The sequence below is a fragment of the Dromiciops gliroides genome, chromosome 4 (assembly GCF_019393635.1).
Source record: "Dromiciops gliroides isolate mDroGli1 chromosome 4, mDroGli1.pri, whole genome shotgun sequence".
NCBI classification, from domain to species: Eukaryota; Metazoa; Chordata; class Mammalia; order Microbiotheria; family Microbiotheriidae; genus Dromiciops; species Dromiciops gliroides.
Window position 1 is genome coordinate 437,976,517 of NC_057864.1, and position 27,872 is coordinate 438,004,388.

Sequence of the window (27,872 nt, forward strand, 5' to 3'; positions counted from 1 at the left end):
CTCAGGCAAACCAAGAATGTGCCCAGGCTAAAGCCTCATCGGCTTGGGGTGGGAGTGGGGGTAGTTGATGGAAAGCCCTGACCCGAGTTAGTCCTGGGGAAAACAGAAAAATATCGTCCAAGAGCTCAACTTTGCAGGGCAAACACCACCCCTCCCTCTCTGAAGCCCCCCTCCCCCACTCCTCAGCCCTGGCAGCCGCCAAAGCCCACAGACTTACTCTCCCCCAAGGATCCCAGGGCCACCGGCCTTCCTCAGACAGGGGTGGCATTTGAGCTAAGAGGTATCTCCGGCCGACCATTGATTGCCCCCCCTAGAGAAAACCCCTCGCATTTCCTTTGCAGGACGATGGAAAGCTCTGCCTAGCTCTGTTTCAAGGCGGGATGGCAGAACTGAGAGGGGGGGAGAGAGAGAGGGAAGAGGCTTCGGGGCTGGCCCTTAAGCAACCCGATCCCGCAGGCCCCAGGGCATCGAGGGGTCCCCCGTCCTGCATTCATCACTCCTGGGGGTTCCGGCCCAGAGCACCCCCGGGCTCTCTCCAATCCAGACTGCAGCTTAACCCTCCTCTCCCTTCTCCGCTCTCCAGCAACCCAGTAGTACACTCCTGCCAAGCCTTGCACCAGAAAGCACCTCCCGTTAACCCTCGCCTTCCCGGCCCGGATTGAGCCCCTTCCCGGGGACGTAGGGAAACAGCCTATTCCTTTGTCCCCTTCGCTTCCCCCAGGGTCCAGGCGTGGAAGCGCCGAGAGTCTGGTTCCCTCTTGGACCCTTGCAGGGCAGAGGAAGCGGAGAGCCAGATGGACGGGTAACGGGGCAGCAGCCCCATATCTCAGCCTCCTTCCTCTCTAAGGAGAGGAAGCTCTGCAGCTCGCCGGAGGCCTGGGGAAAGGGCAAACACCCCTCAGAGTCTGACTTCTCAGCCTCCCGAGCCCAGGACCCCAAAGCCATTTCAGTAGGGGCTGGAGAATGCACCTTTGCCCGGGTGATCTGGCCCGGCCTCCCTTGAGCTCTTCCCGGCCGAAGGACTATGATTTAGCGACCAGCACTGACTGAGACCAGCCTCCCAGTCTTGGAGCATCTTGCGCACGGCCGCGTTCCCCAGGCTTCAGATGCTTGCTACCCAGGTCCTGATTCCTGCATCTCTACTTAGAGAGATGAAGGCCATTCCTCCCCTCTCCCCACCGGGAGCCATCCAGGCCCAGGTGCTGCCCAACAGGACTGGGCTCGTGGTCAGTATTGTACCTATTCTTTTGCAGAGGGCTTGCATGGCCAAAGAAGACCCCCCCACCCCCCACCCCCCGGGGCCCCTTCCCTCCCGCAGACGGCTGGCTGGGACTACAGTGGCCCCGGTACTGGAAGATAGGAGGCATGCAAAAGGGAAAGATCCCCTGCTCCAATTTACCCTTCTGGATCAGCAGCTCGAGCCTCCATTTTCGCAGATTATGGCAAAGCTGGCGGCTTGGGGGCGAGGGGGGGCCGGGGTGAAAAAACCAAGACTTCTCGCCGGCTCTGCAGTCCCGCATGCAGCGCATACAGAGCAAATTTCATGCGCCCCAGCATCACCATTCTTACCTGGCCCTGGGGAAGGAGAATTGGAATAAAATGGGGGGGGAGCTCCCAGCTCAGCCAGAGCTAAGGGGAGCGCTGACCCCAGAGCATAACCTTAAACTTCCTTAGAACAATCAGAAAATGGATATTCACGAGATTAATGTCACTGGGTCTATACCCCTCTCCCACCCACCCCAAATCCTGACCATACCAGCCCTGAATTCCTAGCAGTGGGAAATGAATAATTAATAATAATAATTCTTGACTAAGCTCAGGGCCCGGATCCTAATCTTATATGGAACTCGGGTCATTTCTAGAGAGGTCTTGGGATTGGGGATTTGGTAAGAGACAAGAGGATTTAACTTCAGGGGAGATCCATATCCCCTTGGCTCTTGCCAACACAATGAAATCGACAAGGAGGAAGAAATCAATAGCAACAATCCCCAACAGATATAAGGAATCCAGCCTCACAGGAAGAAGTGTTGCTATTATTATAACGATGCCAGACAGTATCTGCAGACCCCACTCCCTCCCTCCTGATCTCCCTCCTGATCTCCCTCCCTCCCCCCTCCCCACCCTTCGGCTTCCCTTTCTTTTACCCACTAGAGCAATGCCAGGGGACTGAATGCAGCAAGTCCTGCAGTATCTCACTGCGGCCCCACTCTGGATAGACAGACTCCCTCCCCCACACTACCAACCAAATGATCCCTGTTGGGTCCTATAGGCACTCTACAAATGATGGGGTGGGGGTAGGTTGAGGCATCTGTCCTCAAAGGGGGAAACTGACCAGCAAGTACCAATAGTGGACAGTTAGACAGCTCTTTAAAGTGAGCAAAATACTTATCTGCATTATCTCATTTGCCCCTTGAAGCAACCCTTTGAAGGCTGGTAGTGCTGGTATTATTGCCTCTATTTTACAAGAGGAAACTGAGTCTCAGAGAAGTGAAATGATTTGTTTTTGACCACTTAGCTAGCAAGACTAAGAGGAGGGTTTCAAAGTTGTGTCTTTCTCCTTCCAAGTCTAGCTCTCTAATCACAGTGCCACATTGTTCCATATAAGATTCGGTAGGAGACAGGGTTGGTTAAACCTGTCTATCCAAGCTCTCCCTGTTTAGAAATTCAGTGGGGGGAAGGCTAAGGAGAGAATTCTACCTGTTACTTCTGCATGGACAGCAGAGAAACTGCTTATGGCCTCTGTTTCCCTCCTTTTTCTTTCCTCCCTGATCTGAAGGTTAATTAAGTGAGGGTCCCTAGTTGTGCCTGTCAGTCAAGTCTTTCAGTGCCTCCACACAGGTTTTTTTTCTCCCATTTGATCCCAGAATCACATGGATGGACTCTCTGGCTGTAGCCCCACTCTGAATAGAGAGATTCACCTCCATCCTACTCTCCCACAACCCATTTACTTCCAGGGGTGAATGAGATTATATAGATTAAATACTTTGCTTGCTTTAAAATGCTAACTGTCCACTTATTGGTAACTGCAGGTCAGAGCCAGGCTTTCCCTTTGAGGACAGATGCCCTGAACTACTCCTCCTCTCATCATTTGTACTGTGTCCCTGGGACCAAAAATGGCCCAGATGAGTGGTGGGGGTGAGGGGAGTCTGTTTATCCAGATCCAGGCTGCAGTGAAAATGCTACCATACTGCATGAATTGATTGTTCTGTAGGCCAGATCTCCAGGGCCCTTGTCTTTCAAGGGAGTGGCAGAAAGATGAGTAAAAAGCCTTCCTACTTGCCCCTCCCTATGCTTGACAGGGTCTTCTGTACCATAGTTGTTGTTTTGTTTTGTTTTTTTAAAAGACACACCAGTGGTTTCTGTAAGAAATATCTTTGAATGAAGTCCCACCCCTTAATTCTGTCTGATCCTCTTGGGGTTCCCATTTACAGTCACAGCAGGTCCTTGGTGGTCAGTAGGCTGGAGGGTCTCTAGGGATGAAGGAGAAATGAGGTGTTGTTTTTGTTCATGTAGAAAAATACTAAGCAGGTACCCCACAAGTGGGCCTCAGCTGCCTAGACTAAGCCTACTTGGTGTATTGATGATCCCTATTATCTAGGCTGTAGGGGAGATATGAGCTCTTTCAGTGACAGTTTTTTTAAACATTGATGTCACTTCCTAATATACTCGTAGCCCCCCCCCCCCCCCGCCCCCAGAGCCTTACCTTGTAAAACCAAACAACACATTTTCTATGACCTTGGAGGCACAAGGTCAACTCAGATGAACAAACATCTATTAAATGCTTACTGTGTATCAGGCACTTTGCTAGCTGTGGTATTCAAGGTATTCAAAGGCTTACTACCAGCTCTATTATCTCCCTCTGATTTCTCATTTAGCTGCCTTAATTTCCCATGAGCATACAGCTCCCTTCTGCTATGAACCACTCCTTTTCAATTGTATACTTCCCTCTTTTTCTATATCTCACTCTTCCTCCTTTTCAGGCTCCTTCTTCTCCTACCTCTGAGCTATTACCTCTCCTCTCCTCTCTCCCAAATGTAGAGCCTTGCCTCCTTCTAAGTCATGCTAAACACCACCTCCTTCAGGAAGCCTTCCTGGACTAGCCTCACCCACCTCCTGTCACTTTAATTCAATTCAATGAATAATGAGTACCTGGTCAGGCCAGGTGATGGGGGGAAAGAGCCCAAAATAAGATAGATCCTACCCTCCCAGAGATCAACTGTTCTACCTTCCTTCTTTGGGCACTCTTGGGTATTAAAGCTTTGCCTCATTCAGTTAGCACTTACTTGGAAGCTTCATTTGCCCTCCCGCAGACCACAGAATAGGATAAGAACTGGCCCTTCAGTTTCATTAAGTTGTATGTAATAGGTTTGCAGCTTCATGTATGATCATCTTTTTTTCTATTCTACTATGTTATGGATATGTTTGTTTTATTTCTCAAGTGCAAAATAAAATAGATAAAAAAATTTAAAAATATATAAGGAACTGGTGGCACAGTGGATAAAGCACCGGGCCTGGATTCAGGAGTTCCTGAGTTCAAATCTGGCCTCAGACACTTGACACTTACTAGCTGTGTGACCTTGGGCAAGTCACTTAACCCCCATTGCCCCACAAAAAAACAAAAAACAAAACAAAAAACAAATATATATATATGGAACTCCTGGATGAAGGCCACCATTTTCTCTCAAACTTAGATTCCTTGACAGTTACCCAGAGCAGGTGTCAAACATGTGGCCTGTGATCTGCAACACTTTTTTTTTGGTGGGGTAATGGGGGTTAAGTGACTTGCCCAGGATCACACAGCTAGTAACTGTCAAGTATCTGAGGCCAGATTTGAACTCAGGTCCTCCTGAATCCAGGGCCAGTGCTTTATCCACTGAGCCACCTAGCTGCCCCTCCCAACACTCTTGATTGGTCCCAAACCAGATTAAGATATAACTGGGAAATAATAAAATGAATAAAAACAATAAAACAATAATATTATGTTGTAAAATTAAATCACTATACAATCCACATGGATCTTTATGGACAGATTAGTGGTCCCTGTTTCTCTTTGAGTTTGACCCCACCAAATAGAGAGAGGTTAGGTGACTTACTTAGGGACACACAGCCAAGTCTGACTTGGGATCAGGTCTTCCTGGCTTTAAAGGTATCTGCCTCTCTCCCACCTTAAGCTTCAGAAAAAGCTGTTGCAAACCTTATGGCATTCCTCTGCAGGTTTTGTTCTGGGGGAAAGGAGGAAGAGAAACCAGCTCTTCCTGAATGTTTGAATTCCTTCACTAATTTGGCCATACTGTTCAGAAAACAGGGGAGAACACACTCCAGTCAGCAGGCTAAGAAAATGCAGAGGATACCAGGCTGCTAGACAGTGGTCAAGGACTTAAGCCACTGCCGTTCCATTCTTTATCTTGGGAAAGAAGGCATGAAGCGCTTCCTGCCCCTCCTCCCCTCTGCCTTGGGAAACACCAGAGCTCTCTGCTGGGGAGCCCCCAGGTTCATAGGAGTGCTGTGTTGGAGACTCTGCATCACAAAGGACGGTGTCTGGGAGCATCAAACCTCTGAGGCAAGGTCCAGATTTAATGGGTTCCCATCTGGGCTATTTCCCCAGTCCATCCTGAGAGTGCCTGGATTAATCATAATGTTAACTTGGTTATCATTTGTTACAGATGGTGATTACCTTATCTTTACCATGGCAAGACCTATACAAAGAGGCATGTATGGAGTGACAAAAGCATTGCGCTTGGAAGCAGGTAAATTGGCTTCCAGTCCCAAGTCTTCAATGGAGCTTTAGTTATTTAAACTTGGTTACTCAGTTTCTTCATTTATTAAAAAAATGGGCTCAATACCCATTGTTAATGTGACCTAGTTTGGGCACCGCCATCCACACTTCATCAGAAATAGAGGTTTGCAAAGTGTTTACATGTCTTATTTGATCCTCACCACAACCCTAGGAGGTAGCTACTATTATTATGCCCATTCTACAGATAAGGAAACTGAGACAGGTATTAAGTGACTTGCCATGGGTCACCTGGCTTGTATGTGTTTGAATATAGATTTGAATTTGAGACTTCTTGAATCCAGATCCAGAGCCCTGTAACCATGGTGCCACCTAGCTGATTAGAGATAAAGTGGGAAGTATCAGGTGGGGTCAGATTGGGGGGGGGTCTTGATCTTATTTTTCCAGTCTGTAGAAACAGTCCCTGATACACCCTTTCTCCTCAATGAATCCCTTCCAATAATGTATTTTCGTCTTCATTCATTCATTCATTCAATCAATCAACAAACATGAGTTGAGTATCATATGTGCATAAGTCTTTGTGTTGGGCACTATAGAGGATAGTGCTAGATTTATAGTCAGAAGACCTGGGTTCAAATCCAAGCTCTGCCACCTATGTGACCTGGGAATAGTTGATTAACTTCTATGGGCCTCAGGTTCCTCAACTACAAAATAAGTGGGGGTGGGGTGGATGGATTGACTCAAGGGTGTCTTAGGTCCCTTTCATTTCTTTTTCTAAAATAAAAGTATTTTATTATTTTCCAGTTAAATGTAGAGATAGTTTCCAACATTTGTTTATATAAGATTTCCAATTTCAAATTTTTCTCCCTCCCTCCCCTAGACAGCAGGTAATCTGTTATAGGTTTATATATATATATATATATATATATATATATATATATATATATGTGTGTGTGTGTGTGTGTGTGTGTGTGTGTGTGTGTGTGTGTATAACATTAAACATATTTCTGCATTAGTCATGTTATAAGAGAAAAATCAGAGCAAAAAGGAAAAACCTCAAAAAAGAAAAAAAAAACAACAGCACCAAAAACAAAAGAAATAGTATGGTCCAATCAGCATCCATATTCCACAGTTCCTTTTTTTTCTGGATTTGGAGAGCCTTTTCCATCATGAATCCTTTGGAACTTTCTTGTACCGTTGGATTGGTGAAAAGAATCTAGTCTATCACAGTTGATAAACACATAATGTTGATGATACTGTGTATAATGTTTTCCCGGTTCTGCTCATCTCACTCATCATGAGTTCATGCAAGTCCTTCCAGGTTTCTCTAAATTCCTCCTGCTCATTGTTTCTTACAGCACAATAGAATTCCATTACATTCATATACCACAACTTGTTCAGCCATTCCCCAATTGATGGGAAACCCCTCAATTTCAAATTCCTTGCTACCACAAAAAGAGCAGCTAGAAATATTTTTGTATATGTGGGTCCTTTTCCCCTTTTTATGATCTCTTTGGGTCAAAGGGTATGCACAGTTTTATAGCCCTTTGAGCATAATTCCAAATTACTCTCCAGAATGGTTGGATCAGTTCACAGTTTCACCAACAATACATTAGCCCTATCATTTCTAAATATATAATCCTCAGAGTCTATGACATGGATTAATAAGATACAAGCCTTGTCATTGAAGAGTTTACAATTCAGCAAGGAATTATAAAAGGGGCAGCTAGGTGGGATAGTGGATAGCATGTTGGTTCTGGAGTCAGGAAGACTCATTTTCCTGAGTTCAAATCTTGCCTCAGACACTTATTAGCTGTGTAACTCTGGGCAGGTCACTTATCTCTGTTTGCCTCAGTTTCCTCATCGGTACAGTGAGTTGGAGAAGGAAATGGCAAACCATTCCAGTATTTTTTACAAGAAAACCCCAAATGGGATCATCAAGAGTTGGACACAACTAGACAACAAGGGAATATAAAACTTGCGCACCAATGACTATGACACAAGATAGAATTTGAAAGTGATCAATACTAGGAGGTTCAAAGAACTACAGGAGCTCAGAGAAAGGAAAGAGATCATTCAATTGGAGAGACCAGGGGAAATTGCAAAGGAGGAGGTAGTGCTATATTTGGATTTTAAAGGACTATGGGAAGGCAAGTGGTGGAGAAGTCAGAGAAGGAAGGACTGCCTTGGTTTGGCAAGGAACCGGAAGGAGCCAGGGCATGGATAGGATTTCTCCCAGCAGAGGACAGAAGATTAAAGAGGGCAAAATAAAAACTATGGACAGGGAGGGGAAGGACCTGGGGAAATAAGTCCCGACAAAAGAGGGGAGGCAAGGAAGGAACATCTTGTTGAGTGACTATAGCAGAGTCTGCTAAGGCCCCAGGATGTCTATGAGGAAGCCCCTACAGGCAAGAGGAGAGGCTTCAGAAGAGCCTTTGAGGTCTAGGAAGTAGATCACAGAAATGGAAGGTTTTACCAGGCATTCCATGTTCTAGTCAAAATAGTCAAAAAGTCCATTCAAACATTGGACATTCAAGCCAAATTAGCCTATTCATTGGCCACTCAATTTGGCAATCCATCTCCTCTTCTGCCTTTGTACACTATGTCCCAGTGGTCTCGAATGTTCCCACTTGTCCCCTCAACCTCTTAGAATCTCTAGATGCCTTCAAGGCTCATGTCATGCCCCACCTCCTACAGGAAGCCTTCTGTGATCTCTTCAATTGCTAATGCTATCTCCCTCTTCAAGTGATTGTGTATGCACCCAAATATGTCCTAGTAAATGTGCAATAGCAAGCAAACTCATTCTCCACTGGCCTATTAATAAAGGTATTACTCTAGAGGGGGTCTCTAGAGAGAGTTTTAAAAATGTATTCACTCATTTATTTATTCATTTATCTATTTCTTTATCTCTCTATTCATCTATTCATTCATTAATACATTAATTTATTTATTCATCCACCCATCCATTCATTCATTTATTTACTCATTCATCTATTTATTTATTCATTTATTTATCTATCTAATATATCTATTCATTATTTACCTATTTATCCATTCATTCATTCATTTATCTATTTGTTTGCTCATTCATTCATTCATTCATTCGTTTATTTTTTTTGTGGGGCAATAAGGGTTAAGTGACTTACCCAGGATCACATAGCTAGTGAATATCAAGTGTCTGAGGTCAGATTTGAACTCAGGTCCTCCTGAATCCAGGGCCGGTGCTTTATCCACTGCACCACCTAGCTGCCCCCAAGAGAGATTTTTATCTTGGTGCTATGGACAGCTAGCTGTGGGGCCATTGATGAGTTACTTTATCTCTCCGGGTCCTCAATTCCTCATCAACAAAATAAGGAGGTTGAACTAAATTGGTCTGTGGAGCACCTTCCTTCTCTTATATTCTGTTAATTTAAGGGGAATGGGGAGGGGAGGGGATGCCACAGCTGCCTTCAAGTCTTTGGAAGAAAAATCAGAGTGGTCGTCCTTAGCCCCAGAAGGCAGGATGGGAGCAGTGGATAGAAGATTGAAGGGCCAATGTTGGTTCTGATGTCAGGACAAACTTTCTAATGACTAGAGCTGTCCAAAGGTGGAGCAGGCTGAGGTCACTGGTTCCCCTCCTTAGAAGTCTTTGAGGAAAAACTGGGTGACCACCTCTCGGGTATGTTGTAGAAGGGAATCCTGTTTCGTTCTGGGTTAAACTAGATGGCTACTGAGTCCTATTCAACTCTGAGGTTCGGTGATTCTAAATTGAGAGGTGGTCCTGCTCCTGAGGGCAGTCTCCACTAAACCTTCGGACATCATTACTCTGCCACCTGACACATATGAAGATGGTGGTTGAATGATCATATCTTACAAGGGACAATACTATTAATAATCACTAGCATTTATACATTGCTTTAATATTTATAAGGTGCTTTATAAATATTATTCTCACAACAACTCTTGGAGGTGTGTGCTATTATTATTCTCATTTTAGGGATGAGGAAACCAAGGCAGGCAGAAGTTAAGTGACTTGCCCAAGGTCATACAGCTAGTAAGTGCCTGAGGATGAATTTGAACTGAGGTCTTTGAATCCAAGTCCAAAGCTCTATCCACTGTACCACCTGGCTGGCCAAAAAAAAAAAAAAAGGCAATAGCTAGTATTTATATAACATTTTAAGGTTTCCAAAATGTCTTTACACATATAATCTCATTCAATACTCCTAACAACATTGGAAGGGAGGTGCTGTTATTATCCCTACTTCACAGATGAGAAAACTGAGGCATACAGAGGTTGAATGATTTGCCAAGGTCACACAGTGTCTAAGGCTAGATTTGAACTCAGATCTTCCTAATTGCAAGTCTAGTCCTCTAAACTACTACTATCCTCTTAGCTCCATACCACTCTCACCTCCCAAGAGTAGGGATAGATTTGTGTTGAGCCATTCATATTCTTTCTCTCCCATCTCTCTGATGAGAAAAGTGGTGGGGGATAGTGAGAACAAAGTGACTTCTCCAAGGTCCTAAAGAGGGCAGAATGGGGATTTGAACCCAAATCGTCTTACCCCTAAATCCAACAGTGAAGGCAGGAACTGTATCCTATTAAGTATAATGTAGCATGTCTTTTGCCTTTCTTGTATCCAGAGGTGTACTGGAACCAATTGGTATAGACTTTTGAGAGCCGATTGTTAAATTGTTAGTGTGAGCAATTTATGCCACAGAATTCAGCAAACCCTACAAATCAGGGCTTGATGTATTACTTTATTAATTAATTAATTGTCTAGATTCAAGAAAGTGATGAAGAAAATAACAAGTGAAGATTAAGTTTACAAATGAGGTATGTTTTTTTGTTTTGTTGTGGTTTTTCAGAGAGCTGGTAGTTAAACATTGGCGGTTAAACATTTACCAGCACACAGTTGGACATTTACATGATAATTTGAAGAGGGTTGAGATCAGAGAAGGCTTCCTATAGGAGGTGGTACATGAGGAACCTTGAAAGGCATCTAAGAGGTCCAGGGAAGAAGTGAGGTCATTCCAGGTGATTGGGACCCATTGTATAAAGGCGGAAGGAAGAGATGGATTGGCCAAATTCCAGTGGCCAACAAATGGGCCACTTTGGCTTTTTGTCTGATGTTTTAGCTAGGATGAGGAGTGTCTCAAGGGGCCTTTTGTCTGATGACCTTTGTCAGTTATCATCCCACTTATTCTCTCCATAGCTTTGGACATTTTCACTGAGTCCTCTCAGGTCCTTTTCATTCAGATTGAAGGGTTCTGTGGTCTTCGCCTCACAGTGCAGAAAACTTCAACATCCCTGATTAAAAAGAGCCATATCAGCTCTAGCTGGGAGTCCTGGTCCAGGGTTCTCTGAAATTAAAGCTGGGGTTCAGTGACAGATTGGAAGCAACAGATAAATCTCTATTCACATAAGTACCTTTGAACCATCCATTGTCCCCATTCAATTTCTTAGCTTTGCCTCTCTCTGACACTTAAGGGAATTAGCCTCATGCACCTCATAGTCTATCAGGCAGCTTGGTGACAAAGTAAATGGAATACTGGCCTTGGAGTCAGGAGGGACCTGAATTCAAATCTGACTTCCAGACACTTACTTAGCTGTGTGACCTTGAGCAAGTCACTTAACCCTATTTGCCTCAGTTTCCTCATCTGTCAAATGATCTGGAGAAGGAAATGGCAAACTACTCCAGTATCTCTGCCAAGAAAACCCATAATGGGGTTATGGAGAGTGTAAGACTACTGAAAAGAGTGTAACAATAACCTCACCCTCTACATCCCTCTTCCAGGGAGCAAAGAAACAGTCTATAGTCCCCTGACCTACATCAACCAAGGCAATCTGTAACTTGAGATACCCTGAGCCCCGTTTGTCCAAGGTTTAAGATTGCCCCCAAATAAACATGGCCACTGGCTCCTCTCTGGCTTTTCGAGCCACCTTAATTATATATTGGAAACTCTTTAGGGGTCAAAAAGAATGGTTTACTATAATCCAAAGTCAGTGCTTGGAATTAGGAAGATCTGAGTTCAAGCACTATCTCTATCTAACTTGTATTACTTTTTTGACCCTGCATAACTCACTTAGTCTCTCAGTGCTGCAGGCAACTCCCTAATTAGTTACTATTGATTGTTTCCAATTTATCCTGTATATGGTTGGTTTGTACAGTTATTTGCATGTTATTCCTCTCATTAGACTGTGAGTTCTTGGAGATCAGGGAATGTCTTACTTTCTTAGCACATGGTGCCTGGCACATTGCAGGTGCTTAATTAATGTTGATTTAATCACTGACTCTAGGACATAGATAAAGTATAGGCCTGCCTCAGTGAAGGGAGCTCCCCAAGCAGAGGCCATCACAGGACCAGAGCTCTCCCCACCCCTCACCCTAATCTCTACCTCCTCCAAAGCAATAGAAATAAAAGATCCAGGAGCTTAGATTCCAAGTGCACACACAGTGAAATTTCCACCTTTTCCACACTCCTTTATTAAACATGCTCTATGCACATGTTGCTGTATTTCTCCTTTACCCCCTTTCTAAAATCTGTCCTTAGTGATACTCCCTTCTACCTTCCCTGCTCCAGGAGTGACAGTTTCTGAGGGTGACATCTCCCTAACTTTCTTCCTCCCTGGAGAAGGCAATGGGTTGATGCATTTTGATTGGGCTCTTCATCTTTACTAAGAATTCTGCACTAAGTTCTTTCTTATCCATCCTGTTCAGGGTAATCTCCATTACGTCTTTGGAACTAAAGTAGTATAGGCAAAGCAATGGAAATCCATTCTGGAACGGTTGCACAGTTCTCCTTGTCCACATTCAAGGCTTCTATCCCTAGGATCGCTCGCCCATCCTGGTCTGGGTGGTGTCCTAAGCTTACTTTAATAACTAAAGGATCTGTGATTTCATTAGCATACATACTCTTCATCCTTTTTCGGTGTATGGTCTTTGAGATTTTCTTAGGCTCAAAAATCCATATCCTTGCTGTAACCTGGTAATGACTTTTCTGAATTGGCCATGCTGGTCCTTTCACAACAGGCATGCAATTCTCTGTGGCTGGGGCTACATACACAAACAGGACAAGATGAGGCACCAGCAGGAAAAATAGATTGGGAATTCTACCAGAAACAAAAATTTTGAAAAAGAATTTCTAGGATCCCAATATCTACTTCTGACATACCACCAGTTATCCTTGGGCTATTTGGATCTGATAAAGGTGATGGACATAAGATAATTCTGTTAAATATTCTCATCTCCCCCCTCACCCCCCCCCCACACGCCCTAGGTGTTTCGTTGTTCAGTCCTTTTTCAGTCCTGTCTGACTCTTCATGACCCCTTTTCGGGTTTTCTTGGCAAAGATACTGGATTGGTTTGCCATTTCTTTCTTCAGCTCATTTGATAGATGAGGAAACTGAGATAAACAATGACTTGGGGCAGCTAGATGGCATAGTGGATAGAGCACTGGCCCTGGATTCAGGAGGACCTGAGTTCAAATCCGGCCTCAGACCCATGACACGTTCTAGCTGTGTGACCCTGGGCAAGTCACTTAACCCTCATTGCCCTACCAAAAAAACCCCAAAAAAACCAGTGACTTTCCCAAGGTCACACAGCTAGTAAGTATCTGAGGCCACACCTTAGGTAGGAAGACATAAATACTGGGAAATAGAAGGACTGAGTTTCAATCCCTACTCAAACACTAACTAGCTACGTGTCCATGGGCAAGTTATTTGGGCTCTCTGGGTCTCAGTTTTTTCATCTGTAAAATGAAGAGGTTAGAGTAGATTAGGGGGTTTTAACCTGAATTAATGCATTGTTTATTTAATTCATTAATTCAGGTTACTTAATTTATCTTCACTATTTTACCATAACTGATTTCCTTTGTAATTTTATATGTACATGCATACATACACACACACATACATACATACGCACATACAAACTTCATACTCTGAAAAAGGTTTAATGCATAGGATTTACTAGACTCCCAAAGCATCTATGGCACAAAAAAAGTTTGAGGACCATTAGACCAGGTGGCCGCTAAATATCTCCTGACTCTGTCTTATGAATCATAGAGCCTCAGTGCTGGAAGGGACCTCAGGGGTCATCCGGGCAAGTTCCTTATTTTTCTAGGAAAGGAAGATGAGCCTCAAAGAAGGGACTTGCTGAAGTCCCACAGTGAGCATCAGAGCTGGACCTCACCTAACAGAAGGGAAGGATGGGTCATGTGGAAAGAGCATTCGACAGAGTTGGCGATTAGGGTCTAAACACCTGCTCTATCACCTACTAGCTAAAGTGTCCTTAGATACTCATGTCTCTGAACTTCTGCAAAATTGGTATAATAACACTTGTGCTATTTACCCATAGTTGCTGGGGTGGGGAGCGCTTTGTAAACCTTAAAGAACAAAGGAAAGAGGAGTTATGGTGATGCTGCGGGGGTTGTACTGTCATAGACAGGAAACTGGATGGTGTGGTGGATAGAAGGGTGGACCTGAAGTCAGGAAGAACTGAATTCAAATTGTGCTCCTGAAGCTTACTAGCTATGCCCCTGGGCAAATCACTTCTCCTCTCAGCCTAGATTGACCCATCTACAGGATGAGAATAATATTAACACCTACCTCACAGGGTGGTTTTGAGGCTAAAATGAAATAATATTCATAAAGTGCTTTGGAAACCTTAAGGTGCTATATAAATGCTAGTTTACTAATATATTTATTTTCTTACTATTACTTATTACTATTGTTAATTATGACTCTAATCATTACTACTGCAATTATTACTGAAACAATTTTTGCTATTATTGTTCTTGTTATTAATGTGATGATAATGACAAAGACAACACCAACGCAAATCCTGGATTTCATATTGTCCTCCAAAGCCACGGAGGCTCTTTCTGCCAGAGAGCTTTGGCCAGTAATAGGGAGACTGCTCTTTGAAATTTGATGCAGAGGCCCCAGATTTTGTTCGTTGTTCACCTCAATTGCTTTTAAAATCTATTTCTCTTGACCTCGTTGCTCCCTGCTCTTTTTCTTAGTAGGGCTCAGGCCACAGATTGCACGCTGGAAGAATCCCAGAGGGGGCTAGTGGTAGCCAGAAAGCTTGTAGCAGAAGCAGAGAAATGGAGGGGGCAGTACTATGTGCCAAGAACTGTGCTAAGTATTTTACAAATACGATCTCATTTGATTCTCATAATAATCCTAGAAGGTAAATGCTATTATAATCCCCAGTTAGAGTTGAGAAAATGGAGGCAAACACAAATTAAGTGACTTGACCAGGGTCGCACAACTAGTACATGTCTGAGGCTGAATCTGAACTCAGTTCTTCCTAACTCCAGGACCAGTGTTCTATCCACTGAGCCACCTCATTGCCATAAAGAAAGAGGGTGAAACTGAGTTGAATTCAGAGTAAACTTTGGTGGGTCACAAGAAGAGAGAGAGAAAGATTCCCCATCCCATTCTAATCCCATTAGGGAATGGGTAAAGGGGATCTCCCCAGCTTGCTGCAGTTATAGGATCTGAGACCGAGCAAGGTGGGAAGAATCTTCCCACACTAAAGGCACAACCCCCAGTCAATTAAACAACAAGTGCCAGGAACTATGCTACCTGCTGGACAAAAAAAGGTACATGGAGTAGGCAAGAAGTCATGCCCTTTGCCCTGTTTTTCCCTGCCTGTGGACTATGTAGATAAGAGTGAGGGGGTATCCCACATGAGGGAAGAGTGGAACAGTTGAAAGAACATTGACTACATATTTGCAATACGTTTTTTTTTTTCCATTTTCAGTGAGGAGGGGAGGGGAAGAAAGGAAGGAGAAAACTTGGTACTGAAAATAAGATAAATTTGAATTTTTAAATAAAGAACACTGACTAGATTAGGAATTGATGGGGGAGGGAATAAGCGTGTGTGTCCTAGTCCCAATTCTGCTACTCTCTGTGTGACCTTGGGCAAGTCATTGAACCATTCTGGTCCTCAATTTTCACTACATGATCTCTAAGGTCACCTTTGACTTTTGAATATTCTGCAGTGTAAGATCTTTTAGAACCAGTAGGGGGGAGTGTTAAGAGATGAGGACAGTGAAGGAATTTTAGCAAAAGCATTTTGAAAATAGTAAATCTGATAAAAGTCCTAAGTCATGATAGAACAGGCTGAAGGCAACATTATCTCGGAAGGATCAGGAAGGTCTAGACATGACCTCGTGATGAGAGCACTGACTGCTTCCTGTCCTCAGGACCCCATGAGATGATGTAGATTCAATGGGAAGCAAGAGAAAAATCAGGCAGATTTGTAGAAAAAAAAACCACCTTGTTGGTTGTAAGGGGAATTCCTTGGGAAAGTTGATCAAGTAGGATTAAAAATAAAATTCCATCTCTGGAAACATTTAAAAGTAGGGCAGACACATGTCAGTCTTGGAGAATTAGACACTGACTTACCTGAAAACAGAGAGATGAACCTGGAGTCTATAACAGTAAAATTAGAACAGGCTTGTTTAGCAGTGGGACAAAATAGGTAATGAATTAAATAAATATCAAAGACTACTGTGGGATCTTACCATTGAGAATGGCACATAGGAGGCCCCTAATAAATGCTGAATTGAATTGAATCGTGAGGGGTAGTGGGGCTTGGGAATGGGAGTCACAGGGCTCAGGCTTTGCTGAGCAATCTTACTTTTAAATTAATCCAATAATTAATAAATTAATAAAATTAATTTTAATTAATTAATTAATTCTTTAAGGGGAAGTAGGGTCAGAGGACATAATGCTCCCTGAGCCAATCATCGGTGATTTCTTGGAGGAGGCCAGACTAGGGCAGTATTTGGAAGAGGGAGAGGGGAAAGGTACTTGGAGGAAAAAGGGGAGAGGGGAGGAGAGATTCAAGGGGTAGAATAGAAAAATGAAGGTCTGAGAGTAAGGGGGTCAGCACTCCTGGAGGAGAGTGGAGTACTGGTGAGGCATGTGGAATGGGGAACAGTACTGTACTCAGAATGCCTGAGGAATCTTGTTTAGTTTGGTAGACTTGGCTATTCTATGAAATGGGCCAGCTGGTGAGGATAAACAGATGCCCCTCTTAGGAGAGAAGAAAGGGAGGGGCCCTATGTCTGGGCAGGAGAGATGTTGGGGAGGGGGTTTCAGGGATAATGGGGACTGTGCTGGCAGCTTGTAGGGGAAACTTCCTTTTTGATGGGAGGTTGGACAGGGATGGTGGAGGGTAAACTATGGGGCAGAGCCAGGAAACTGCCTAGGGACTTGGTGAGGAACATTCAGGAGGGAAACTCCATAATACAGACCACAACTCATTGGAAACAAGCTTAGAAAGTGCCCTGGGTTCCCAAGAGCTTGTGATCTGCCCAGTTACAGCCAGTGTGTCAGAGGTAGAACTTGAACCCGGATCTCCCTCTCCTTAAGTTCATCATTCTAGACAACACACCACCTGCTTCTGAAGCTAATAATGCCTTGGATTTCACATTTATTACCTTGTACTGTTAGTTATATTTTTATGTCCATATCTTGTTTGCTCATGTATCTCCTGAGTATTGCACTTGTCTCCACACAATATTATAAGAGGGGCAGCTAGGTGACACAGTGGACAGAGCACCAGCCCTGGGGTTAGGAAGACCTGAGTTCAAATCTGGTATCATATACTTCCTAGCTGTGTGACCCTGGGCAAATCACTTAACCCCAATCCCCTCACCCCCCCACCCTCCCCCACCCCCCGCTTAAAAAAAAACACACACACACACATTATACAACTCAGAGTTAGGCTTCTGCTTCATAGGGTAAATACCCTGAGGTAGATTTGAAGAAAGTTATGGGCAAAACTTGCCTAGCATAAGAAGGAATGGAAAGATTATGGTCTACACTGGTTTGAGGGAGGGCTCACATGGATGAGGGTAGGTAGCACACCTTATACTACTTTGTATTCTCAGCACTCCATTGATGCATTCATTTATTCATTCATTCATTCATATCTTGAACTAACTTCTTCTCCTTTTTCTAGTTAAATCTGTTTTTCAATTAACAAGCATCCATGCTTTCTCTCTCTCCCACCACAGCCTCCCAATGAAAAAGAAAAATGTCTCTATAACATATATGCAAAGTCAAGCAAAACAAATTCCCACATTGATCATAGCCAATAGATAGATGGGTGGTTGGATGAGTGGATATATAAATAAAGATAGATAGCGACATAGATATAGATGTCAATATATACACATACATGTGCATACATATATATGTATATTTACATGTATGTATGTGTAGAGACAGTAGGTTCAACTCCCTAGATTGAAAGATTTTATTTAGTAAATATTGCCTAGGTTTTCACAGTGAGGAAGTTAAAAAGGCAGGACTTGAACCTGGGTCTTCTTGGGTTCACACTAAGGCTGGCTCTCTAGTCACTTGTCCCATACTGCTTCTAAAGTGAAAACTAAAAAAGGAAGACTATAAAGCTGTCCATCACTAAGAACATTAATTGACTTATATAACAAAATACAAGCCAGAGAGGTCAAATCAAGGTTGTTTGGCAACACTAGATGTGGTCCATTGGTTTAAAGGAGGTGTTATTCTTTCTGCATTCTCAGCCCAAGTCTAAGGCTGAAAAACCTATAGTTTACATTTCCTGAACTGCAACGGAGTCCAAGGATGTGCACACAGCGCAACCTTGTGGCCATAAGTGAAGACTGCAGGGAAGAGAAGGAAAAAGTCATTGGAAATAACTAGTGACTAACATTTAAATAGTTTACATACATTCTCTCATGTGCCTCCTACACATAATCCTCACAGCCACACCGTGAGGTATATGCTATTATTACCTCATTTATACATGAGAACTGAGGCTGAGAGAGGTTGGTGTTAAAATAGAAATAATGATAAATAACAAAGTACTTCACATACATTTCCTCATTTGAGCCCAACATCACCTTGTGAATAGGTAGGGTGGGGATTATTATCCCATTCTACAAATAAAGGAACTGGGTCTCAGAGACTTTCAATGAGTCGGCCAGAGTCCCATAGTCCACACGTGTTAGACACAGGACATGAAATCCAGGTCTTTCCAATTCCAAGCCTGACACCGCTCCAATACGCAAGCCTGTGCTTTATTTCATCAATATTTTTTTACACAAAGTCTTCACTCCATCCAAATGTGTCTATTCATTCTTCCCTGAACACGAATGTTTTCTGCCTTCCAGCCTTCTCTCAAAGAATTATTACTACTTGGAATGTTTTCCTACTTTCTGTCCATTTACAATTCTGTTCTCTTTCTTCAAATGCCGTTTTGAAGGACAAACCTATCGTCATAGAATTGTCTTCAATTCTCTACCCCTATCCCTCCCACAGCATGGTGCGTGGTACCAAGTTAGTGCCCCTTCTCTCTATACTGCTCCCACTCTGGGGCAGGCCCTCATCACCTTATTCTTGGACTATTGCAATAGCCTGCTGTTGGGTCTGCCTGATGCAAACCTCTCCCCACTCCAGTCCATTCTTCATTCAGGCACAAATGATTTTCCTCAATTGAAGGTCAGACCATGTTACCAGAAACACCCCCCCCCAACTCTACTCCCAGTAAAATGTAGCGGCTCCTTGTCACCTCCAGGATCAAATATAGACTCTTCTATTTGGCATTCAAAGTCCCTCAAAACCTGGCCACTTATCCCCTTTCCAGCCTTTTTATATCTTACATCCCTCATCCCCTCTACCTTACCCTCCACTACTCATATACTCTTCGATCCAGAGACACTGGCCTCTTTGTTGTCTCCTAAACTCCATCTCCTGACTCTGGGCATTTTCTCTGGCTGTCCTGGAATGTGCTTCCTCCTCATCTTTGCCTCCTGACTTCCTTCAAGTTCCAGGAAAAATCCCACCTTTTACAGAAGTCTTTCCCAATCCTTCTTAATTCTGATGCCTTCCCTTCATTGACTGATTTGTTCTGTATATAGCTTGCTTGTGCACGGTTGTTACATGTTGTCTTCATCAGATTGTGAGCTGAGGGCAGGAATCATCTTTTGCCATTCTTTGTATCCTCAGAGCTTAACGCAGTGCCTGGAACATGGTGGTGGTGGTGGTGGTTGTTGGTGGTTGTTGGTAGTTGATAGTTGGTTGTTGGGTGGTGGTGGTGAAGTCATTTCTGTTGTGTCCAACTCTTTATGACTCCATTTGGGAATTTCTTGGCAGAGATACTGGAGTAGTTTGCTGTTTCCTTCTCCAGATCATTTTACAGATGAGGAAATGGAGGTGACTTGTCCAGGGTCACATAGCTACTTAGTGTCTGAAGATGGATTTGAACTCAAGAAGAGAAGGCTTTCCGACTCCAAACTCAGCCTTCTAGCCACTGCACCACCACTGGACCAGCCATCCAGCTGCCCAACCTGAAATATAGTAGGTACTTAATAAATGCTTCTTGATTGATTGATTGTAGAATGTTAAAGATGGAAAAGCTCTAGAAATTATCTAATCCAAATCCCTTCATTTTTAGCTGAGGAAACTAAGCAGTCAAAGCCCACTGAGGTCATGTGATTTGCTCAATGTCCCTGGTTTGTTTAGAGAAGAGGCAGGACCTTTCCTAAGTCTAGATCTTGGTGGTCTCTATGTTTTCCAAATTCCTATAGCTAGGGGCATACAAGAGTAGGAGATTCCAAGTTTCCAGTGTGCTTATTTACACCTTGGAAATCAGCAAACTCTACAAATCAGAGCTTGATTAATTGTTTTGTTGATTGTTTAGACTTGAGAAAGTGAATGAGAAAATGCTATTGCTGAAGAATACTTGGTAAAAGTGAGTCTGGATTTCCCTAGAGAGATAGTTGTTAATACTTATCAGCACCCCTTTGTCTTTAGTATCCACTGGTGTAGAGGAAAGAACTGGTGTCCTAAGATGTAAGTCCTCTACCCAGTAATTGGCTTGCTACCCTTGATCAAGTCACTTAAGCTTGCTGAGTATTGGTTTCCTCATCTCGGCTATTTCAAGGGAAACACTATTCTAGACTATTTAAATGTGAACTATTATTTCATAGATTATCGGGGTGAGGAGCTTCCTTCACTCATCCTTCTTGGTCCCTAGGTACTGGGTTGCTGCCTGAGGCATGGAGAGCCTACATGATTTGTCAAGGGTCACAAAGTTAATAGGGCAACTACATGGTGAAGAGAATAGAGTGCTGGGTCTGGAGTCAGGAATACTCTGAGTTCAAATCCAGCTCAGACACTTACTTGACGTGTGACCTTGGGTAAGTCACTCAACCCTGTTTGCCTCAGTTTCCCATCTGGAAAATGAAACAGCAAACCATTCCAGTATCTTTGCCAAGAAAACCCCAAATGGGGTTATGGAAAGTTGAACATGATTGAACAATGACTGAACAACAACATAAAGAGGCAAAACAGCTTCCTCACTCCAAGTCTGGAACTCTAGCCTCTTAAACTGAATGACACTTATTTCACACAATTTTCTATTGTTAGTTTACTTTTGTGTATACATCCTTGGCCCATGCATCTCCCGAGTTTTGCACTATGACGAAATATTTTAAGATTCAGTGGAAGTAGTTACGGAAATATACCTATGGGTAAGAATTGAACAGGACAAGAAGGAATGGAAAACCTGTGGTCTATGCTGGTTGGAGAGAAGATCCATATGGACAAGATTATGAATATATTGCAGGTAGGTATCGGACCTGGGCCACTTTATCCATCAAACATTTTATTGAGCTCTGATTGTGTTCCAGGCAATGTTCCAATCACTTGGGATATGAAAGAAGGCAAAAGACTGTTCTTGCTCTCAGAGAGTTCACATTTTAATGTTTGGTATCTCAAGGACACCATTCATTGATTCAATGATTCATTCAACAAATGTTTTTAAAATATATTTTTTCAATTAGCAAAAATCTTCCTTTTCTTCCTTTCACTCCTACATCAACATGTATTTTTTTTGCAAACTTACTTGGTAAAATAATTCAATTCAATAGACATTTATTAAATACCTGCTGTAAGTAAGGCACTGTGTTAGGTGGTGGCAAAGCACACACAAAAATTAGTCTATCTTCAAAAAAATCTTGAAATTTACAGGTAAGAAGATTCTATGTACTAATAATTATTATTTTATCTAATTAGTAATTTGCATGTTTGAGCCTTACTCAGGGTGAAATTATTGTTTATGGAACTGTCTTTATTATTTATTGCTATCAAATCTCACACTTCCTTTCAAGTATATGTAATTGTATCTTTTCTGTGTCTTTCTGGGTGAAGGCTTAAAACAGGAGTTGAAGCCAAAAGAGAAATAAAATCCACTCCATCTTCTGAGTCCCCCCCCAACTTTGAAATGTGGGTGTGGTCAGTGAGGTTCAACTACACTTCTTTTCTACCCACCTGGTAGTTCCTACTCTCTAGTCTTTGCCTACAGGGGGCAGCTAAGTGGTGCAGTGGATAGAGCTCTGGTCGGAAGTTGGGAAGACCTGAGTTCAAATTTTACTTCAGACACTAGCTGAGTGACCCTGGACAAATCACTTAACCCAATTGCCTCAAATATCTGGGGCCATCTCCAGTCGTCCTGATGTATCTTTCTGTTGAACCCAGATGGCTCTGGAGGAGAGAGTGAGGCTGGTGAGCTTTGCATACCCTTCCCTCACTTAAATCCTATTCACTGCAAGTTATGACATCACCTCCTGATGTCATGGTCCTCTTTGGGAACAAAGGAAACACAATGACAACATTGCCTACAACTTGAACCCTGCAGAGAGCTTTTGTTGCACATGAATTGGGGACGGGAGAAAACAAGGGAGTGAAGCCACATGTCCCAATAAAATAATTCAATAAACCTTGTCCAAAATAGCAAATATGATGCTCTAATTTATTTTTAACCTAAGGAAAAGGAAGGAAAGCCCTAGATCCAATGTAGTTCTGCCTTTGGGGAAATTTATCCAGAAATTACTAGTAAATAAAAAACAATCAGATTTCCTCTCAATTTAGTTTAACTCCCAGCTAGGAGAAAAGCTGGTACTTTTAGGGATCAGGTTTCAAACTCTGATCCTTTCTATATCTCTATATATGAAAACCAAACATTGTTCTCTAATTTGTTCAAAAATAAGGCAACACATGGGGGTGGCTAGGTGGCACAGTGGATAAAGCACCAGCCCTGGATTCAGGAGTACCTGAGTTCAAATCCAGCCTCAGACACTTGACAGGCACTAACTGTGTGACCCTGGGCAAGTCACTTAACCCCCATTGCCCTAAAAAATAAAAAATAAGGCAACACACAGTGATTAATTCAATCAGATTTAACTACCTGGCAAAAGAGATACAAACTATTGTATCAGAAATTAGAAAAGTAACTTGACAAAACAGAATGGGCTTTGGAATGAGCTTCTGCCCTACTGAGGCAGAAATGAAGGGGAGACCACAATGGATTTTATAGTCTAATATCTAGTCTCCCCAAAAGATAGTGAACAAATACTCTCTCCTTATGGCTATTAAAATTGTAGACCCTGGAGTTTCTGAGGCTCTAATAACCATCTTAGTTGTTGCTGTGTCTCAGTACCCAGCTCCCAGTCTCTGGTCTTCCATTACAAATGTCATTCCATCTTCCTTGCTAACTTGCATAACTTGCTGCTGCAGCCAACCACATGTAAACATCTGAGTACACTGAAGATATATACTGAGCAGACGAAGGTAAACTGAACAGAGTAACATTAGCAGCTGAGGGTGGTTGGGGGGAAGCAGCTACAATAGAGAAAGACACACAAAGACAGACTCACCCAGCAGAACAGGGCTTAAAACCTCAAGTAGCACAAGTGGATAGGGTTCTTTTTTTTTTTAAGTGAGGCAATTGGGGTTAAGTAACTTGCCCAGGGTCACACAGCTAGTAAGTGTTAAGTGTCTGAGGCTGGATTTGAACTCAGGTACTCCTGACTCCAGAGCCAGTGCTCTATCCACTGCGCCACCTAGCTGCCCCGGTGGATAGGGTTCTAAGTAAGACCTGAGTTCAAATCGGGATTTGGATACTTACTAGCTGTGTGATCCTGGGCAAGTCACTTAAACTCTGTCTGCCTCAGTTTCCTCAACTGCAAAATGAGGATAATAATAGTACCTACCTCCCAGGGTTGTTGTGAGGATCGAAGGAGATACTTGTAAATTACTTAGTGCAGTGCCTCAGTTGTCCCTCATGTATTTAAGAGAAGGGTGAATCTACAGGATGGGCTCTATAGTCAACAAAAGGTCAAGAAACAAGGGGTCAAGGGGTAATGTGGAAGAAGCAGCAAGGTAGGCCTAGGAGGATGGTGTGCTTGGGAGGGAGGAGGAAGCAGAAACAAACTTGCTTTGACTCATAATTCTTCCTGGATGCAAAAGCACTGTCCAAAACATAAGAGCATTCATAGTATGAATTAAAACTGTGTGCCACCAGATTTTGTCTGTAGCCTTGTTCTGCCTCACCAAGAACACTGGCTGGTTGTTTTTCTCTCCTATCCAGCAGATTGTGGTAGATCAGGAAAGATTGCATTGCTTTCAGTCCTTTATTAAATTCATGAGACACAGTTGAGGCAGACAGAATACAGGGATTGAGGGAGGACAATTTTTGGGTCCCTTTTTGTATCATGAACCCCTTTGGGAGTCTGGAGAAACTTAGTGACCCTTTTTTGGTATAATGCATTTGAATGCATAAAATAAAGGACACAGGATTATAAAGGTATCCAATTATTTTGAAATAGTTACCAAAACAACAAGAAGTTCATGGATTCCAGGTCAAGAATTTTTGTTCTAGAACAGTGGTGTCAAACTCAAATAGACAGAGGGCCGCTAAGCCCTGAGACCACATATTGACATAGAAAACTACAAATTAACATTATATTTTATTGTATTTTTATTTATTTTGTTTAATATTTCCAAAATGACATTTTAATATAGTTCCAACTGTACTAGGGAATGCCACAGGCACCAGACCTTGTCTTTGATACCTCTGTTCAAGATCTAGAATGCATCTCAATCCTCAACAGATTCCTTGTGAATCCAAAATATCCTGCCAAGAAATCTCCCATCCTCAATCTCCTGGAGGGACTCCTCATGCCCCATCTCAAATATATTCTCTATTGAAACCTGAGAACTCTCTTTGGTAGGATCAGAGACCCCTGGGAAGCTTTGGAAGAGACTTCTCTCCCAGAGAGGCCTCTAATCATCTCAAGTTGACCTGTGTCTAGAATCTTTTTCCCTTCCTATCCCCAGTGGTTAGTAAAAGTGAATCCCCAAGTCTTAGAGGCATTCTAGTGGTGTGTGTGTGTGTGTGTGTGTGTGTGTTTCAGAGGGGGATGATCTATGACCATGGATCTGACATCAGCAAAGCTGGGGGATGTCTGAAATAGGAGATAATGGAGGTAAAAGCACTTTAAAAACTCTAGGCAAGACATTTGTAAGGACACTAGGAAAGAGCTGCGAGTGGCATTGTGCCTCCATTCTATGTTTTGTTTTATGCCAAGAACAATGACCTTTGGACTAGAAAGGTCAAAGCAGAAATGACTAACAGGGAGTTGATACCCAAGATAAATAAGGAGCTATTAAGACAGCACTTAGCTGCCCTTGATAAGTTCAAGTTACTAGGCCCATCCTCTGGTATTGAAAGAACTGGTGGGTATGATTGATAAGCCACTGTCAGTGACATTTGAAAGACTGGGGATAACAGAATTGGAAAAGGGCAAATGTTCCAATTCTCAAAAAAGAAAAGAACAGAGAATCTATATACTATAATTTCCTGAGCCCAACTTTGTTTCTTGGCAAAATTCTAGATTATATTATGAAAGGCATCACAAAACCCCAACACGGCTTCATCAAGAGTAGGCCATGCCAGACTCAATTAATTTCCTTTTTTTGAGTTACTAAACATCTAGAAGAGGAGAATGCTATGGATATGGCTTGCCTAGATTTTAGCAAAACAATTGATAAAGTCTTTAATGCTAGTTTAATAGAAAATATGGAGAGATATAGGCTAGATGGTACTAGAATTAAATGGATTTGCAACTTGATGGATGGTTGGGCTCAAATAGCAGTCATTCATAGTTCAAGGCCACTGTCAAAGGTAGTCTCCTGCAGAGTTCCCCAGGGATCTGTACTTGTCCTTGTGCTGTTTAACATTTTAATGATCACGCACATAAAGGGATCGATGGCACACTTATCAAAATTGCAGATGCCAGAAAACTAGGAGGGATGGCAAACACAATTAATGATAAAGTCAGTATCAACAGGGCCCTTTTCTCTCCTGGTTTCCTTCCTTGTTCCTCAGCATCCTTTGCTGAACCATTGATCCTCATCCCTCTCCCACCCCACCCCATTAATTGTGAGTATACTGCCAACTTCCATTCTTAACTCTCTTATATCTAGTTTTTAAACATTCTCCCTAGTAATTTGATCAGATCCCATGGGTTTCATTATTTTGATGCAGATGACTTCTCAGATCTATATATCTAACTCTAGTGTCTATCCTGAGCTTCCATCCCCTGTTACCAACTGCTTAATGGATATTTCAAACTGGATTTCCCTCGAACATCTCAAACTCATCATTTCTGAAACAGAATACATTATTACCCCACCCTGCCTGCCGCCATGAAATCCATCCTTCTTCCCAACTTCCTTGTTTTTGTAAAAGGCATTACCACTCATCCAGATTCACAGCCTAGCTGTCTTTCCCTCTTCACTTTCCCTCACCTCATATATACAATCAGTTGACAAGTCTTGTCAATTCTACTTCCACCATGTCTCCCTTTTCCCTCCTGGGGCAACGAGGGTTTTAAGTGACTTGCCCAGGGTCACACAGTTAGTAAGTGTCAAGTGTCTGGGGCCAGATTTAAACTCATGTCCTCCTGAATCCAGGGCCAGTGCTTTATCCACTGTACCACCTAGCTGCCCCTCACCATGTCTCTTGCATCTGTTTCCTTACCTCCGCTTGCAGTGCCACTGCCCTAGTTAAGATCCTCTTTACTTTTTGCCTGGAATCACCCAAATTTTTGCAGGAATCACCTAATTGGTTTCCCTGCCTCATTTTCCCCTCCTCCCATCTATCTTCCACACAGATACCAAAGAGATATTCCTAAAGCACAGGTCTGACCCTTTTATTGTAGTAGCTTTGTATTATCCTAAAATAAAATACAAACTCATTTATATGACTTTTTAAAATTAAAATTTAATTTTTTAAACTTTTTGCGATGTGACTTCACAGGCTAATTACCCATTACTATCCTTCATGTACTCTATATTCCAGCCAAATTGGTTGCTGTTGCTACTTGCTCTTCCTTCTATGCACACTTTGTTTTCTGACTTCAAGCTTTTGCATAGCCTGTTTCTCGTGCCTAGAATGCATTCTTTCCTCCCTTCTGCCTCTGAGAATCCCAAGCTTACTTCAAAGCTCAGCTCAAATGTCACCTCTTACCTGAGATCCCTTTTCACTTCCCCAGCTACTAGCACCCCCAAATTATTCTGTTTCATGTATATACATTTGTGTTTATATATTCACACACCACATGTACTGCAAAACTGCCATTGTTTTCTGTTCAGGGAAGTCTATCTTCAATCACATTGTTTTTGTGTAAGGGCCACTCCCCCTACATCCTACCTGGGATGTTTTAGCTCATCACTCTCCCTCTTAGAAATTTCTAGCATCTATCTATTGCCATATGAAAAAATGCTCTAAATCACTATTGATCAGAGAAATGCAAATTAAAACAACTCTGAGGTACCACCTGACACCTATCAGATTGGCTAAAATGGCAAAAAAAGGAAAATAATAAATGTTGGAGAAGCTGTGGGAAAATTGGAACACTAATTCATTGTTGGTGGAGCTGTGAACTTATCCAAACATTCTGGAGAGCAATTTGGAATTATGCCCAAAGGGCGATAAACCTGTGCATACCCTTTGACCCAGAAATACCACTTTTGGGTCTTTTTCCCAAAGAAATCATGGAAAGGGGAAAGGGACCCACATGTACAAAATTATTTATAGCTGCTCTTTTTGTGGTGGCAAGGAATTGGAAATTGAGAGGATGCCCATCAATTGAGGAATGGCTGAACAAGTTGTGTTGTATTAATGTAATGGAATTCTATTGTGCTGTAGGAAACAATGAGCAGGTGGATTTCAGAGAAACCTGGAAGGACTCGAATGAATTGATGATGAGTGAGATAAGCAGAATCAGGAGAACATTGTACACAGTATTA

General features: G+C 42.7%; 1 protein-coding gene and 1 long non-coding RNA gene across 6 annotated transcripts in view; one reads left to right on the top strand and one right to left on the bottom strand.

The window, feature by feature from the left end:
- The first annotated feature begins 1,090 nt into the window (after positions 1–1,090).
- On the top strand, positions 1,091–27,830 carry LOC122755412. Of its 3 annotated transcripts, none has more exons than XR_006356391.1 (4): positions 1,091–1,226; positions 5,664–5,747; positions 19,906–20,075; positions 27,772–27,830. It is a non-coding gene; the product is annotated as an uncharacterized LOC122755412 (long non-coding RNA). The 3 variants fall into 3 exon arrangements; XR_006356390.1 differs by lacking the exon at positions 27,772–27,830 and adding an exon at positions 20,755–20,961 and having other exon boundaries at positions 19,906–20,079; XR_006356389.1 differs by lacking the exon at positions 27,772–27,830 and adding an exon at positions 20,755–20,961.
- Positions 1,461–27,872, bottom strand: part of KCNA3 (potassium voltage-gated channel subfamily A member 3) — a 129,129-nt gene continuing 102,717 nt past the window's right edge. Inside the window, exons 2-3 of one of the 3 annotated variants that reach the window (XM_044003800.1) lie at positions 3,391–3,470; positions 1,461–1,575 (exon numbers count right to left, since the gene is read on the bottom strand). The gene's annotated coding sequence lies outside the window, so the exon portion shown is untranslated. Of the gene's footprint in view, positions 1,576–3,390; positions 3,471–19,941; positions 20,066–27,872 lie in introns of those variants that run through there. The other 2 variants (XM_044003806.1, XM_044003807.1) reach the window with 2 other exon arrangements.